The 17,767-nt window shown below is 42.3% G+C and overlaps 1 protein-coding gene across 1 annotated transcript in view; it reads right to left on the bottom strand.

The window, feature by feature from the left end:
- The window catches only part of pde4ba (phosphodiesterase 4B, cAMP-specific a), a 231,833-nt gene extending 220,779 nt beyond the window's left edge, over positions 1–11,054 (bottom strand). The window contains exon 1 of the mRNA XM_079505866.1: positions 10,505–11,054. The gene's annotated coding sequence lies outside the window, so the exon portion shown is untranslated. The remainder of the gene's footprint in view (positions 1–10,504) is intronic.
- Between the last annotated feature and the right edge of the window lie 6,713 nt (positions 11,055–17,767).

The raw sequence follows: 17,767 nt of genomic DNA, 5'->3' as shown, positions 1-17,767 counted from the left end.
ATATTTGCCTCTCATCTCCAGATCAGAGAGCAGAGGAGTCGTTATCCATCCATCCATCCATCCATCCATCCATCTTCAACCGCTTATCCGTAGTCGGGTCGCGGGGCAACAGCTCCACCAAAGTGTTCCAGACTTCCCTCTCCAGAGCAACATTAGTGACTTCCTCCTGGGGGATCCTGAGACGTTCCAAGGCCAGTGAGTTGATGTGTCGATCCCGACGGCCTTTACTGCATGTCTTCCCCACCATCTCTCTCCCCATTTCCTGTCAGCCTACTGTCTGTCCCTCCATAAAAAAATATAGAATAACGGCAAAAGCCACAAAAAGAACATTTAGAAGGACACTCCTCACCTCTGACAGTTGTGGCTATGTAAACCACTTAAAAACATTTGTTTCATTTAAGGCCCTTCACAAATACATTTGTTTCAGCTTGATGTCTTCAGGATGCCATGCATCTTCATACAATTTACATTTATGCTGTCACTCACCAGAAGATCAATCAATCTCCTTCTTATGCACGGCAACTCAATTACAAAAAATAATCTCATCGCTTACAACCATTTGTCACTGTCAACTCAAGCAACCACAGAGACAGAGGGAAACACCGCTTTTTACTTTCAGCCTCTGATGAAAATAATTATCCTGCTAATTCATGTTGCCCTGTGAGAGTCCCCAGAAGAGAGAGAGAGAGATGACTGAGAATTAATTGAAATAAGTAAGTTCAAATGTGCAGCTACTGTAGATGAGTACCATGAGTTGAAGTAAGCATCAAACCAGTGGCCATGGCTGGAAGTTTTGCAGTTTGTGACTGTCAAAACACTTAACTTAGGCCCGGACGGTTAGCTCAACCGTCTGGGCACCTGACGGCGTGCCGCGGGTCCGACTCCCGATCCCGACAGCCTTTGCCGTGTGTCTTTCCCCCATCTCTCTCCCCATTTCCTGTCAGTCTACCTTCATATCGATAAAGGCCGAAAAAGCAAAAAAATATATATATAAAAAAAAAACACTTAACTTAAAGTTTATTGTCACATCAAGTTTAAAGGGTAAAAGTGGAATTATTTTCACTACATGCTCCCATGAATTGAACTATAAACACTATAACAAATAATTATAAAAAGAGAAATGGGGTAAAATGTGAAAAGAATGAAGCTAAAATGTGAAATAACAAAACATCAAGCTGTGTACTCTTAGTGCAATCATTTAGCAGCACCAGATGGGATTGAGATGGCATGGAATGTGGAGTGGCTGAGTGAAGAGACAAAGAAAGAGTGTAACAGACCATGACAACCACAGTGTTAAACCATTTAGTTTGCAAACAATATTGGAATAATTGTCTGTTTCTCTGTATGTCCACAAATGTGTCCACAGTGTGAAACAAACCTGAGGTAAAGCACACAACCAGATACCGAAAATGAAAATGTGAAAGCATGTGGCTCAACTGTGCACACCTCAGCGTTTCCTTGATTCTGTTCCTGCTTCATTTTGTTTAGCATGCCATTAGTTACAAGTGAAATGACAAAGTGACAAAATGACAACACAGGCTGATGAGTCAGAGCACAACAGCAACAATCACACATGAACCTTTGTTTGTATCAAAGTGGAAGACCAGTAGCTCTGTAAGGGAATTTTATAATGCCAACTACAGTGCCAAATATATGCATTATTGTGTATTTATCTTCCTTCCATTAAGTCTCTTTGCTCACCAATGTGCTCAGTCTAATTCATGCAGCTGTCAATCTAACAGCTGACTTGACTCCTCCATGCTGTCAGCAAAGGTATACTTATTTGTGTGTCACCCTTATCTTTAGCGCAGATCCTTATATGAACATTTTGTATAGCATCTCTGTTAAGACAAGACTATAAGGACTGTCTGAGAATGGGGGGAGGAGGCTTGCGCCCGGAGGGGCTGCTGGAACAGGCAAGGAGGCCTGTTCTTCACTCTCTGTATGTTGTTACTCTGCTGAATCTTCTTAATAAATTCTCAATACTTCACCCTGAAGAACTTTGTCATTCCTTCATCTTTGGACGATTATTTAATCGACAACAGCTCGGATCCACAGCCTTTTTAATTCACTTTTGTCAAATAGATTACAATGATGGTGGTGGTTGTTGGGGCCTCAAATATACAGTTAATCAGGGGAGACTTCAAACTGCCCCAGGTATTCATTCCTTGCCCTCATCCATAGTTTTACTAGAAACCTTCATTCTTCACATCATTACCATTTATTCAGACTGTGGCATGTTCAGCCATCATAAGATTGACATCACTGGGGAGTTTAAGTGGGCTTTCACCTGTATGGTCGATACTAACGCATCAAGCTAATGCCTGTGGCTCTAAAGGCCAAACGTAATGGATGTATTAGTTGAATCAGCACGAAGAGCAGAGGACAATGGTGTGTGTTTGTATGGCAGTGAAAGATTGATTGAGAAAGCGTGAACGAGTGGAATTGCAGAAGAGAGCGGTAGAGGGGCTGCAGGGCAAGGAACCTTCCTCCACCTCCGTAATAACAGTCGAGACAATTCCTAATTGTTGCACTTTTGTTGTCCAATAAATAAAGCCTCAGAATCTGTAACAGCTCAGTTCCCAAAATGTGCAGATATTTTTCAAATCTCACCTTCTAACTACTCAGACAAATAGATATACCGGTACATTACTGATTGGCCAGATGGTGTCCAAGTTATTGACTCATTTTCCAGAAATGTAAAAAATACATCAAAATAGCAGATCTACAAGCTCACAATGCAAATGAGGACCAAAAGTCTGCTCATATAGACAGAATGACTCACAGTCAGAGTATAAGCAGGCACTGCATGCAGGATGAAGCACAAAACAAGCTGTGGGAAATATCAGCATGACTGAAACAAATCTTTGACCTAAAATATTATGTTTGAGTATTCAACTATTCATGGACATCTGGAGGTGTTCCATTCAGGGAAAATCTTTACCAGAGATTGTTGGGTTCTGCCAGACTAATAGAGTATACTACAGTATGTGTACACACAGACAGCAATACGTACTGAGCTTTTGAACCATAAGTGTGTTGACGCACGCACACACATTTTGTTTCCATCAATAGTGGGGACCACCTGCAGGGCGGGCGGGCACGCGCACACACACACACACACACACACACACACACACACACACACACACACACACACACACACACACACACACACACACACACACACACACACACACACACACACACACACACACACACACACACGAAAAACATATCTCGGTGAGAATGCGATATGCATAATAAGAGTACTATGTTCATGTTGTGTTTACAATGTTTAGATGTTATTAATAATCAGGGGGGCACACAACCGGTGCGCCAGTGCGCATACGTCGTCAAAATGTTTTCTGCGCGGTAGATCAAAGGCATGCAAGGCGCATTTGCGCACCAACAGCTGAGACAGTTATGTAGAGAAATCTGACAAAAGGAACGCAAATGTGATGTTAACGTCCTGTAACTAGACTTAGAAATAAAACTAGTGTTGACTAATCATTACACGTGGCTCTTATTTTGAAAAGGAAGTCAGTGCACAGGAAGTCCGTTTCAGTTGTAAACAAACTACTATGACACTTTCCCAAAGTTACGTGCTCCTCTCATAGTCATAGTGGTAGTCGCTAAACCACACGACCATAATTATTTACAATATGAAAACCATGCATCTTGAACAACACTGGGATTACTTCCTGCAGCAGTAGGTGAGTAATTACTTTTATCTATTTTGGACGTTTGTTTTGGTTTGGTTGAGCTGCTGACAAACGTCCTCCTGCTGCTTAATGACTAGCCTACACAAATACACCGTCTGTGAGCATCTTTATCTTTTGCATCTGCCCGTGTGTGTGGGAAGCATAACATTGTGGCAGAGTAGAAACGTCCGTAGGCGCACCGCGGTTATAGATGCGCGCCTGGTCCCACTGTGCACTAGAGCTCTTCATCGGGTCCCCTGACTCCGAAAATACCCGAGTTGACCCGAGACCTGCTCGGGTCGGAGTCGTGTTTTAACGTAATCACTCGGGCAGGGTCGGAATCGGACGTATCCCCCTCGGATCTCGGGTCTGTCAATCATTATGTGTAATATCCGAGTGGATCCGAGAAGACCCGTAGGCTACTGTGTGTGTGAACTGTCTGTGCTTTTTTGTTGTTGTTGCAAATGTTAATAAAATATTCATTCAGTGTGTGATGAGGCTATACTCTTTTTCTCTGTCCGCTGCATGTGCGCTCATGCTCCGCATCGCTGCGGAGGAGAAAAACGGGGAATAAGGTTCTGTTTAAAGTGTGATTAGGCTGACCTAGGATCAGGTTAGTGTTGCAGCGACACGAACGGCTGTGTTACGTGTGATGATTATGCTGATTTAGGATCAGCAGTGCAATCTTACCCCACAATTCAAGCCCCGTCCTGCATGGTTTTGCCTTGCACTGATTTGAATGAAAACACCGGCGTGCAATTATACTTTATATCACGATCACGGATCCCGACAACAGTGTGGACCTCAACGAGGTGAAAGCAAACTAGCAAAGCTCAAATCAAATTAATATAAGAAGGATTAAAGCAACCATGACAACTCTCCTGTGTATCCCATTCCCCACACGTGGATAAAGAAGAGAGCAAAGTAGGAGCTGTTTATAAGTGCATTGAGTGTCGCGCCTTGTTAATATTCCATTCAGCCAAGACCGGTACATGCATGATGCATCTGCTTCTGTTAAAACTGATGATTTTGTGTAAAAAAACAAATGATCCGTTTGGTTCATTTTAAATGCACGCACGCTGAGGAGACGAGAAGAGACAAGACATTTTTTTCTCTCTCCCACCCTCTACTGCAGCGCGCAGTCTCTCTCTGTCTGTCTGTGTCTCTCTCTCTCTCTTTCTCTCTCTCGCGCTTTAATCATAAAATGGTAATTGGTCAATACGTTATATTATTTCTATATAGTCCACATTTATGTCTGCCTGGCTCAGCTGGGTCGGGTCTCTCGGAATGTCGGAAATAATCGGATCTTGGTCGGATTCGGCGCCGCAATTTGAAAGAAATCTCGGAACGGGTCGGAATCGGACAAAATTGTCACGGATCCATTCGGGATTGGTTTAACTATTTGAAAATATCTTCGGAACGGGTCGGAATCGGTAACACAGATTAATTCCGGAATAATTTTTTTGGACCCGTGAAGAGCTCTACTGTGCACGCTCCATGTGTTCGCTCACCATGGGCCAGATTTTGCGCGCTCTCTCCTGCAGCCTGACAACGTGCTCTATGACGCTTCGGTGAGGGGAAGGCTGCGTTTCCTAAGCCTCCTTTGCTATGTCCAGTAGCCCCCGGGGTCTCCTCCCATAGACCAATTCAAAGGGAGAGAAGCCCGTCGATGCCTGGGGGACCTTGTGAATGGAGAAGAGGACATAGGGGATTAGTTGGTCCCAATCTTTCCCGTCTATATCAACGAGTTTCCTAAGCATATTTTTCAACTTCTGGTTAAAGCGTTCAACTAAGCCATCCGTCTCGGGGGGGTTAAACAGAGGTGCGGATGCGCTTGATTTTTAGCTATTTATACAGCACGTTTAACATGCGGGCCATAAAGCCATAAATGTCCGCCAGTATTCCGACCCGGCTAAATAGCATTAAAAGTTCATGCGCTACTGTTTTGGCAGAGGCAGTTCGGAGCAGGATGGCCTCGGGGTACCGGTTGGCGTAATCGACGAGTACCAAGATGTAACGTGCCCTCTAGCGGATTTGGGGAGTGGCCCCACAATGTCCATAGCTAGCCACTCGAATGGAGTCTCAATAATAGGCAGCGGTACTAGAGCGTTTCTAAAAGAGGGCCGGGGGGGCGTTTTCTGACACTTGGGACAACTTTGGCAAAAGATTGACAGCTCTTTTAATTCCTGGCCAGTAGAATCGCGGCCAGTATTCGATCATAGGTTTTCTGTACTGCGCGCCTAACTGATGACTGAGTGTGCGCAAGATACAGCACTCGAGTGACATACTGTTTTGGTACTGCCTTGAAATATATAATCCTTGGTTTCTGTTGTGTTTGAACAATAATAGCAATTCAAATAAGTTGTGGCTCAAAACCACACCTCCAGTCGCTGTCATAAGAACGGGAGGTGCGCTCATGGTCACGGCAGCAGAGCCTGGTTGTCCATGGCTGCACGCGCAGCTGCAGCCCATCAAGTATAATTTATGCTTCGTCCTGTTCTCTGTGCGCAACTGCGCAATACTGTTGCGCTTGTATAAATGTCTCCTAGGGTGCACCTCACTAGCCAACACACAAGAGGAGGTTGAATTAACTGAAACCAGCGCTCCCCAAAACAACAGGTTTGCAGTCAGCACGCAGTCAGCCAGTAATCACCGCTAAGGGTCTCTCCTCTCCCCTGAAATTGATGGATTGACCTTTTCCAGGATTGACAGGTCAATTCATTGTTTCCACTGGAGAATGGACTTCCAGTTCAAATGGAAAAGCTCACAACATGGGCAAATCCATAGCACGACTTGACTTAAGGGTAAAAATAATTTCCCTTTCTCTCTAGACTATACTGCAAACTTGTCCTATCTGATTAGAATCTTAATGTTGCTGGAGAAGACATGGAAGTTGTATCAATTAGGTAAGATATTAGCCTCGCGTACTAGCCAGAGGATAAATGGCCTCTGCCTACTGATACGTCTGAGGAAGTTCGTTGAATCTGCTTGGACCAGAAAGATTATATCTCAAAGACTCCCGACTTCTTATTTAGATGGGGGTGTGCTGTTCCTGCCAAAGTGTGTCCTGAACTTCAACTCAAAAGCGAGCTATAAACTCCACTTCCCATAGAAAGGAACGACAGAATCGTAAGATTTGTTCTTTTACAAGGTCATAAGAGTAAAAACTGAAAAAACATACAATACAATATGAAATGCTGTCCTGTCCCCTTTACAGCAGCTTGTAAATACAATTTTTGCTATACAAAATAACAATTTCTTTTTTTTTTATATGTTTTTTTTGTGTGGCTTTCGCCTTTATTTTATATGTTTTTATGGAGGGACAGACAGTAGGCTGACAGGAAATGGGGAGAGAGATGGGGGGAGTGACATGCAGTAAAGGCCTTCGGGATCGGGAGTCGAGCCTGCGGCACACTGCCAGACTGGATTACCAGCCAAGGTGCCTGGACCGCTGAGCCACGGCCCAGGCCACAAAATAACTATTAACATATTAACTGATATTAATGAAATATCTTGTCATTTCAAATCCAACCGTTCATTGCTCTGGATTGCTAGGTGATCGACAAAAACAGCTAAAAGTGTGTGTGAAGATCCATTAAGCTCACAACACGTCGCAAAGCAATGCACTGTGAGCTTGTAGATTCGTTATTTTCACTATTTGTTGTATGGTGCAGTATGAGCCTAAGTGATAAACAGTGCACACATACAGTGAAATCAGGTCTGCAGAACTGTAACTGATTATATATTTGTAAATAGTAAAAGTCCATTATGAGAATTAGAGTGAGTAGAGATAATTGCTCATGTAATGTGGAAATTGAATATAGTGGAGGTCACTAAGAGACTTGCTCCTAGATCAATGACATGGCACTTTCAAACATGGACTGTAAAGCCAACAGATCAATGAACACCAAGTTTGGGGTAGAATGGAACTTACTGTTACATTATCCTCTGTAGAGGCACATGGGAATGATGGAAAGGACAAGAGGAGACAGACATTAACGACAAGGTGGTTAGTTCAACTTATTTGAGGAGAAGCACACTAGAGCAGCAAAAGACAGCTAGGCCATGTGAAGAATGGCAGACAAAGAGTGGCACAGAGGAGAACATAATGACAAGACAGTAGAGAGTGAGTGAGTAAAATGGAGATGGATGTTGAAGATTGACATGCGAGAGAGGCAGCAGGGAAACGCCTGCCAGTCCGCCTCTGCGCCTCACATTATTGTGTTTTTGTTAATGGTGTGATTTACACAGCTGGGTTGGATCTTTGATCATCTGGAAGGGTAACCTCCACATTTCACCCAAGATGAAATTCCCATTATGCTGAGCTTCACTCAATGTTGTGAAAGCTCAAGAGTAAAGAAAATAGATTCACTCTTGTGAATTTAAAGGCACTATGAAGATGGGTGTGCGGCAGTGCGACTAGAGTCACAACATCCCTTGGTTCCCTCTCTCTGCCATTTGTTTCCCAGGCATTGACACTAAGGGTTGCCCACCTGCCACTGGCAGGTAAATAAAACTTTCGGGCAGGTGGAGTTTGCTTTCGAGTTGCCCGACCGGGCAAGTGCTCGGTTGAGAGGGGCCGCAACCGCCTATAAACACAACACAAGATATCTGTCTAAACAACTGAACGTGACCAGAGCGCTCTGTCTTCTGGTTTGTGGAATGTAAAATAATAGTGTGAAACCATAGTCATATTCATAGCTATGTATACAGGTATTTGGCATACAAATTTAGGCATGGCATATCCCCCCAAAAAAAGTGATTCTTATCTCCTGACAGGGAGGAGTTAGCGCGTGAAAGGAACACGTTATTCTAACCAGTTCCTTTCCCCTCCATCAGGCTGACAAGGGGGAGGCAGTATAGAGACCAGGCTAGGATTACTGCATGTTTTTGTGAGGGTACCTACCCTAGGGGACAGGGGAGAACATGAAAACTCCACACAGAAGGCCCTTTCGCCAAAATGGTAAATGGTGCATTTATATAGCGCCTTTATCCAAGGCGCTTTACATAGATTGTGCATTACATTCACCCATTCACACACACATTCATACACCGATTGCGGCGGAAGCCATGCAAGGTACCAACCAGCACATCGGGAGTTCAGTGTCTTGCCCAAGGACACTTCGACATGTAGACAGGAAGAGCCGGGATTCGAACCGCCGACCCATGGATCATTGGACGACCTGCTCTACCTCTTGAGCCACAGTCGCCCTATAGGGTATGGGCTCTGATGACGCGGAGAAGAGAACACGCCCACAGCGTCCCCGGTGGGCCCAGGACCTTCTGGCTGTGAGGCGACATCGCTACCACCTGCGACACTGTGCCCCCTAAAGAGTCACCTCAAAAGTCAATTCAATACAAATTATGTATTTCCCTGAATACACAGTATATACCCAATGTCCATTGTCAATAACAGGCAGATTTAGTACATTGAAATAGAGCATCATCAACAGGTGATAACCTAACCACCGCAATCACTGCAGTGGTTAGTAAAAACAGAGAGATGTTCTGGGATGAGCTGTGAGTCGCTTATCACCACGGTTCAGTGATGTCATGTCGTAGTTTTCCCAACCACTGCGGTGAGTAGGTTTAGGTTATCACCTAAAAACTGGCATATGCATAGACCTTAAAGGACGACTTCGCCACTTTTCAACCTATCTTCATATAATTGGTCCTCACTAATGTTCATGATAAAAAATGAATTAATTTCTACTCGGTCTGTGTCTCATATGAGGGCTGTGGGCAGTTCAGAACCCGTCTTTCAGCTACATCAGTCGCCAACTCAAAACCAGGGGCGACCGTGCGTTTGCTGTGGCCGCCCCTAGGCTCCTATGAGACACAGACCGAGTAGAAAATTGTGCTATTTTATCATGAACATTAGTGAGGACCAATTATATGAAGATAGGTTGAAAAGTGGTGAAGTGGTCCTTTAACAGACATTCTTCTGACTTCAATATCCATTATAAATCACCAGTAAGGCTGATACAGCAGTACACTCTGATCCCTTTATGGTCATGCAAAGTATAATATATCCCACCAGCATCCTTTTAAATTGCTGTAATTTGGCTAATAGGAGGTATAAGTTTATCTTTTACAGCCGTACCCATAAGAGTTTGGTTATAATAAGTGTCTTTCCTAAGCCATGTGTGGCCACTTTGAGCATTATATGATATAGGCCTATACCTCAGAAACCAAACCACAAAGTGCCCTCAAACATAAAGGGGACAAAATGCCAGGGGAGAAATGTCATAAAAAAAGAGCGGAAGGACCCAAAATGATACAAAGTCACAAATCCCCATTATAAAAAATGTTGTTGTAATTCTATTGTCCATGATGCCATATACACACCGTTATCTGATCTCCCCATATAGACTATAAAGTAACAGCTAGTGCACCCAGAGAGATCATAGGTTTCAACCTATGATCTGAAGTCATTCGTATTTTGCAGGACTGTTGGTCCCCAGCCTGATCCCAAGTGAACTACTATACTGCTACAGCAATGTTAGGCAAATGCACACACACACACGCACACACACACACACACACACACACACACACACACACACACACACACACACACACAAATATATTTATGTTTTTGAAAAGCTTTACAGTATTTTTCCCCTTTCTTTATTTGCAAACTGTTGTTTAGTATAGGCAATCAATCAATCAAAGGAGGCCAAATACACTAAACGCAAGTTTTAAATATAAACTAATAAACAACACAAGATAAGTTAAATGCAAGTTATATGCATAAAATATATAACTAAAGAATATGCATTGAATATTTGATTGCCTACCTTCTCAGCAGCGCATCAACCGTCGCACATGGGGGACAAAGGGAATTCCCGACGCCTGGCGTTGTTTTCAATGAGAAGAGACAGCTGTCAAGAATTATGCATTAATAGCTCCAACGGTGACTGCGTTTGTCCATCCGTCCTTCCGAGTTTATTCCACAATCTCCCCTCAAACGATCCTCGTTCAGGTTTATCCCGACTCTTCGCGGAACATGTTTCGTCGGCGTCTGTTTTCTTCTTTTCATTCACATTAATTGTAGGCTATTCATCTCTCGTTTTGGAGACTCGACTTTCTCCACTTTCCCCGAATGAACAAGGAAATATTACAGTAAAACGAAACTGAATTAACGCTTGTAACCAATTCTAAAAGGATGTTGTTAGTTAGGCTATCAGTTACATTTCACAACCTCGTTGGATAACGTGGTGTAGTTTTTGTAAGGGAACAGCTTTCTTGTATCAAAAAGCATCTGAAATCAGCGTCCTCTCCTCCTACTTGCCAGACGACGAGTGTGGACCAGTCTATGGTGTGGACCAATTGAGAGTCAGTGTTGAATGATTATGCTCGACTACCCTCAGTACCCTGACAGAGCGAGATAGCCTGTGTGTGGCTATGATACAAATTGATTTGTAGCCTAATTGTGGAAAAATATATAGCCAGTAGCCACTAGAGCTATATAGACAGACAGACGGTCTATACCCCCACTTTTAACGAGCTAAATAAGTATTCGGTGAAGCTTTGGAGACACATTGCTAACTTTGCTGTACTTTAGCTGTTTATAACCATGAAACTCTAGCCTATTAAGTGAATTATCTAGAAAAATCTGAATATGTTTTATCTATGCTTAAAGGGCACCCCATTGCTGCAAATATTACTAAATTGTACAGCACACATATTTGATATTTCAAAGATTCAGCTTTTTTTTTTTTAATAAATCTTTTTATTGGGTTTTTTTTACATTTTTTCCCCTCCCATGTGTTCATGTCAACATATACATTTGTAATACATAATAATAGACACCCATCATTTCCCTCCCGTCCAGATTCAGCTTTCATATACTTTTTGTTTATTTTATTTTATTAAGTTTAGTATCACAAAGACTCATCCAGGATATGTAAGACACTCCATACATAAAATAAAAACTAAACAATAGCCAACAGTTAAAAAAGGAAATTAATAATAAAATATAGCTGCAAGCAGCGATAAGACAGGGTCATCTATAAAAGCCCCTCTCTTCACAGTCTCCTCTTTAAATAGCTGGTTGGAGACTGGAGATGACGTCACTTTTTTGTTACACTGATTGGCTGAAGGGGTTGTCTGTCAACGCTGTACTCCCGCAGCCAACCACGCAGGTCAAGACGCCACACAAATGAATGGAAATGCGATTTCAAGGAGGAGTGGTCAACTCAAAAATCTTTGACGTTGCTTTTTGAGGTAAAAAAAGTGGATAGAGCAGACCATATACCGGTAATTCTAATTCATTCATTGGGAGATCTATATGTCAGAGGTCCTTTGACGAATTACTGTGAGCTTCAGTCCTTGAGCGATTCCCACGACCCTCTACCATGTTTGCCGAATTTCGTGGAAAACGACAGCACAGAACTGCCTAACCTGCGATATGGCGGAATCTGTACGAAAACAATATTGGTGCAGTAGTACATACAAGGAAAAACTCCTTGAGCAATGGCTATTGGCTAATCATACTATGAGCAAAATTGTGAGTCTATAAACAATTCCTGCTTAGAACTGATATGTTCAGTGTGCATATGTTGGAATGTGTGTGCATGTGTCACTGTTCCACCAAAAGGAATCCTGTAGCCAGCATTTGAAAACCCTATTATTGTGGCTCAGAAAACTGATTGCATAGGCCCAAAAGACAGAATAAAACACACACACACACACACACACACACACACACACGCACGCACGCACGCACGCAGGGATTTCCTCAATACATCATAGGTTAAATACAGTGTGTGACCTTTGTCCGATGTAATCCCTTCTGATGCCCCAGTCATTGCTGAGTGACACCCAGCAACAGAAGTCTGTGATTAAAAGAGGAGCACAATAGCACATACATATTATTCTTCAGCAGAGGCGTATCTACAATAAGGCGAGGGCAGGCGTCCGTCCAAATCCATTTCTGGCCTGGCCAAAATCCATACAATGAGAAAAAGAGATGACAAAAACAAGACCTGAGAACTATTAATGGACAGCTGATTGGCCGTTACGGTAGAGCTCAATCACCTCAATCACCCATTGGAATGTAAATGCATGCCTTTCATCTCTTTGAAAACCTTGTGCTACGATTGTGCGCGGGGAGACGACAATTAACACATATCTTGCCTGCCCAAAACGTAATTCCTGGATACGCCACTGTTCTTCAGTTTCCAAAAAGGATTGGAAATGCCTTAAAAAGAATTCTGCTGTTAAGATTTAATCATGACAATCAATATCCATTTTGGAGATCTGTTGTATTGGTTTTCCAATCAGGCAGGAAATGAAAATAAATTAAAAGAAAGATTAACTATTTTCCCCCCAATCCTCATCCCTCACAGTTGATTTATTATAGTCTTGATGAAATGTGAAATTAATGTGGATCCATCACTATTTCTTGCCACTAATCTTCATGATGATTTTAATTTATGTGCGACACTGTTACTTTATCACACACTACTTTATAACACTTTATTGGCCATGATCACATTCTGGCAATTTTGCTCTTATTGTCTCCACCAGGCCGAGGCATGGGGAGAGAGTATGTTTTGCACTCCGTCCGTGTGTGTGTGTGTGTGTGTGTGTGTGTGTGTGAGTCCGTATGTGAGTCTGTGTGTCCGTGTGTCCGTCCGTCCGCCTGTGAAGGCTAATCTCCGGCACCGTTAACCTGGTCGATGCCAAATTTTGCACATACACTCCCTGGATGCAAACGATGAACCTCTGCTCATGTTTTAGCAGCACGGACGGTAAACAGGAAGTGATCATGCATCACATAAGATCATACATCTGGTCTGGGTTTTTGGCTCTTCAAAATAAGAGTTGAACGGGGGAAAATGCTGGCGTGAATTAGTTAGTTAATAAATGCTGGCGGACTAGGTGTTAAGTACATTCTTTGAGTAAGTACTTTAGTATTTGTGTTTTTTGGATACTTGTGACACACCATTATATTACCAAGGCAAATATTGTACTAAAGTATATAATGAACTCACCACTTACTGTATTTCAAATAATGAAAATAGGCGATCGACAGGCTCACAACGCATCACCAACACGTATTTTCACTATTTTAAACAACAATACTAATAATACTTCCTAGTTATGATCCACGAGTTGAATAAGGTCAAGCCTGAATAAACCTTTCTTCTTAAGGGTAATCTCAAAATAATAATAATGAGTGGTGGTGTCTACCGTATATGTCTTCAGGGTGAACTGGTTGCTGAAGAGGTGATAATCAAACACCTTTTAATTGTTTACAAAGTTAAATTTACATATCACCACCCCAGGCTTTAAATGAAAAGGCTGCAGCAGGTGCTGGTGTACGTGCAGTGCTCATGCTGAGGTAGCACTGTATTATTTTTAGCAGTCCAGATGTTGTTTTGTTTTGTCAAATTGCTTTAGTCCGTTCTACTGGAAGGCAGTCAAACATTGTGATTTTCAATCCCTTTCTACCACGAGTCATTTGATCATTTAGTTTCAGACTGATGAAGTCTGGATGCTGTTGCTGTGATTTGTAAAGGCATTAATAATGGAAGATTAAAGACAAGTAAACATATTTTTCTGAGTGCTGACCCCCTTCTTTCTTTAATGTAGACTGACCGACTGAACCACAACATGCTATGCAGTATAGCGTCCCTATGTCTGATGCATGGCCATGCACTGGTTATTAATTGCCAGGGAATAGCAATGCCTTTGTCCTACTGTATGTTCCTACATCTGCACAACAGATATGACATACACATTGAGTAACTAATGCCACACAAACACCATTGGCTATAGTTTTGCTCTACTAGTCAACAGTCAGTCCGGCTGTCGTGGAACATATGTTACATCAGCACACACACAAATAAATCCCCAACACAAATGTGATTGTTAGATGCAACTGACCACTCTATGATAAGGATGAATGATACATGCATCCGCTTTACCAGATGCAACACATTTGCAGCATATTGCATCTAATGAGCGCTACCAGATTAACATGCAGATACAGGATAATACAAATGCCATGCAACCTTGACCATTGACCTTTGAGTCAAATCATTTCCCACCAAGTTTAAATGTTAAATACACACATTGATTCTTGAATTCTGACCTTTACTGTTGAACTTTTCAACCAAAAAGTTAATTATCTCTCCAAGGCATACTGATGATGCTCACCATGTGTCATGAATATCCGATCACGCATTCTCAAGTTACTTTTCCAACAGTCAGACCTTGATTGTGATCTTGATATTTACCTTTTCAAAACAAAAGTTAATGATGTCATTGGGCAGCTATGATCACCCCTTTAATGGACCACTTCACCCATTTTCAACCTATCTCCATTTTTATAATTGGTCCTCAATAATGCTCATTATATATGGTACCGTTTTCTGTCTACTCAGTCTGTGTCTCAGAGGAGAGCTTTGGACAGTTCAGAAACTCGCCTACCAGTGACCATCATCGGTAGGCAGGTTCAAACAAGATTTTATTTAATTTTGTATTAATGCGAGAACAATGGCTTCTATTAAAGAATGCTAACTTTCCAGGAATAGAAAGCCTGCAATTTTATTAGATGGTTCCCGATCGTCTCTGGTAGGCGGGATTCTGACCAACAACAAATTGGACCATATTATAATGAGGATTTGTGAGGAGCTGAGGACCAATTATATGAAGATAGGTTGAAATGAAATGAAGTTGAATGAAAACCTGCTAATCCATTTTTTAAGTTATCTTAATAACAAACTAACACACGCAAACAAACAGGACCAATTACAGTAATAACCTGCCACACATCACTGCAGGCAGGGTGAAAATGACACACACACACACACACACACACACACACACACACACACACACACACACGCTAATGTGCAATAAGATATGTTCTCTGTCATGAACAGGAAATTAACCTTTATACGGTATACCCACGCCTTGTATGCATCACCACTATATGACTACATAACTACATCATTTAGGTCTATAATTATCCTTGAATTGAGATGATATTTATGTCCAATCAAAGAAGAAGGTCTGGAAGAGTGCAACTCTCCTCTAGGAGGCATGCCCTACCATCTTTCTGTCTGTCTCGATCATGTTTTGGGATGATGATATTTTGGGGTTGTGCACGCAGCCACGCACGTGCATGAAAAGATACAGGGCAATGGAGGGAAAGGATATAATAAAGGATAAGAATTAAGTGTTAACTGATAATATAACTCAAAACAAGTACAAATGGAACCAAATGGACTCTTAAGAGGGCATTTAGTTAACACATTTTTACTGTGCATACATTTTCTTGCAGCAACTGTAATATTGACTGTCAAATGTTGAGTCAAGTTCAAGGATCCATGACCTAAAAGGAAAAAGCTGGGCCTTTCCATCACGTATAGAGTGTAGCCATGTGTGGACTACATTATCAGACATGGTGGCCATGTCATTCTAATTGGACGTTGACAGATGACACCATTCCTCCGTAATTTGAAGATCCCCTGGTGGATTTGTTGGGGGGGTTTGTAGGCTGTTGTGGATGGGATGTGTGCATGTGTGTCATGGGAGTCGGGGGATGGGGAGGTTGACACAGCAGGAATTGTGTGTGTGTGTGTGTGTGTGTGTGTGTGTGTGTGTGTGTGTGTGTGTGTGTGTGTGTGTGTGTGTGTGTGTGTGTGTGTGTGTGTGTGTGTGTGTGTGTGTGTGTGTGTGTGTGTGTGTGTTTGTTGTTTGTTAGTTTTCCAACAGAGGATTTACTGCTTAAATAACACAGCAATGATTAAGAAACACAGCCATCTGGTAGTCTGTGAGGGGTGCTGCCGACACACACACACACACACACACACACACACACACACACACACACACACACACACACACACACACACACACACACACACACACACACACACACACACACACACACACACACACACACACACACACGATGAAAGTATACACAAGTGCACTTAACCAGCACATACAGTACGTGCGCGTGCGTTATAACAGCGCCTGCCTTGTACTGGTGGTGATGTTTCTATCTCACACTGTGAAAACTGCAGTGGGGTCTGATGATAACTGCTCATTACAATGATAACAGGCCCTAATTATGGGCCTGTTATAATGATACTACTATCATATGATGGAATATTAATTATATATATACATTTGCCTCTCCGTTTTTCTCTGACTCTCTCACAAAATATAGAGCGACTGTGGCTCAAGAGGTAGAGCAGGTCGTCCAATGATCCATGGGTCGGCGGTTCGAATCCCGGCTCCTCCTGGCTACATGTCGAAGTGTCCTTGGGCAAGACACTGAACCCCAAATTGCTCCCGATGTGCTGGTTGGTACCTTGCATGGCTTCCGCCGCAATCGGTGTATGAATGTGTGTGTGAATGGGTGAATGTAATGCACAATCTATGTAAAGCGCCTTGGATAAAGGCGCTATATAAATGCACCATTTACCATTTTAGTTCTGCAGATGTTTTCCAACACCTACACTACATCTTTTGACACTAACTGTCACGGTGTGGACACGGAGGTATAGGACTCAAATGCAGAACGACCAGGCCAGGCAGAGAAGTGAATGTTCAAGAGGTTTTAATCTCAAAGAAATCACAAGGAACAATATACTTGGAAATAACTAGGATTATAGGACTATAGGACTGACATATACTGACATATACGACGACAAACTGACAAGGGACTGAACACACTGGCGGTCTGGGGCATATATATAGACAAGGACTAACAACTTCCATCGAAATGAATAGCGGGAACACACAAACTGCATAGTGTGCCGTGCCTATGCCTCGGCCAACGCCAAACCACAGCGGAAACAAAATCTGCTCTGCTATGAAAAATCTGCATTTTATTTTATTATATTTTTAATTTTTGTAATTATGTATGCATGTATTTTGTGTGTGTGTGTTTATATATATTTATTTTATTTCCTCCAGACTGTTTTTCCGACTATCCTTGGGATTGTGGGTGGGATAGGGGAGTTTTATTTTTATATTTTATATGTCTGTTTAAAGGACCACTTCACCACTTTTCAACATCTCTTCATATAATTGGT

This window comes from Electrona antarctica (genome assembly GCF_951216825.1).
Source record: "Electrona antarctica genome assembly, chromosome: 7".
NCBI lineage: Eukaryota > Metazoa > Chordata > Actinopteri > Myctophiformes > Myctophidae > Electrona > Electrona antarctica.
Note: the sequence above shows the minus strand (reverse complement) of the source record. Positions and strands in the feature narration are given on the sequence as shown.